General features: G+C 37.8%; 1 protein-coding gene across 1 annotated transcript in view; it reads right to left on the reverse strand.

Annotated features, from left to right (window-relative positions):
* The window catches only part of LOC110459025 (TBC1 domain family member 16-like), a 47,944-nt gene that overhangs the window by 35,638 nt on the left and 11,345 nt on the right, over window positions 1-961 (reverse strand). The gene's annotated exons all lie outside the window — the stretch shown is intronic.

Genomic DNA, 961 nt, shown 5'->3' on the forward strand with positions numbered 1-961 from the left:
TACACATATTCAGTGTAATATTGTATCGCTGTTGTAAAAATAAAAATTAGGACATGAGAGAATACACATATTCAGTATAATATTGTATCACTGTTGTAACAAGACATGAGGGAATACACATATTCAGTGTAATATTGTATCACTGTTGTAACAATTAAAATTAAGACATGAGGGAATACACATATTAAGTGTCATATTTTAATATTGGTTAATTTTCCCTTTTAGGCCCCGCCCTGGCCCCTAGGGTTGGGGTAGGAATCCCAATTTTACAATTTAAAACCATCTTCCTCCTCCAAGGATAATTCTCACCAAGTAAGAATAATTTCCAACAGAAAATTGTCAAAATATACCCAAAAGTGTTGTTTCCCTATATAAACTATAGTAAACTTTACCCCCTCCCCAAGGGAGAATGGATAGCTCGGGGGTCCTGAAATTTACAATTTAAATAAAGCCCCTGATGATCTTTCCATCCATGCAGAGAAAATGACTGTAATTGTAAATACCTCTGAGTCTGGAGAAGAAGATTTTTGAAATATTGGTTAATTTTCCCTTTTAGGCCCTGCCCTGGCCCCTAGGGTTGGGGTAGGAATCCCAATTTTACAATTTGGTAGCCTCATATACCAAGGATGATTGTGACCAAGTTTGAAAAAATTCCGTCCACCGGTTCTTGAGAAGAAGCTGACAAGAGGCCCAATGGGCCTGCATCGCTCACCTGGTATTAATCTCACACTTGTAATCTTAAAAGTGGACTAAAATACAGCTACAGGCAGAATATCAGTGTTTGATTCATAAGAACCTATTAAAAGATTTAAACATATGACGCCTGTGACCTTGAATGTCGAACAAGGACATCAGGTTGAAAGTGGATCAAGGTCATTCATTTGATTAAACTTGGTAGTCCTTCATCCCAGCATGCTACAGGCCTAATTTCAGTACCCTGGGCCTTTTGGTTATTGAGAAG

The sequence above is a fragment of the Mizuhopecten yessoensis genome, unplaced genomic scaffold (assembly GCF_002113885.1).
Source record: "Mizuhopecten yessoensis strain PY_sf001 unplaced genomic scaffold, ASM211388v2 scaffold9929, whole genome shotgun sequence".
Classification (NCBI taxonomy): Eukaryota; Metazoa; Mollusca; class Bivalvia; order Pectinida; family Pectinidae; genus Mizuhopecten; species Mizuhopecten yessoensis.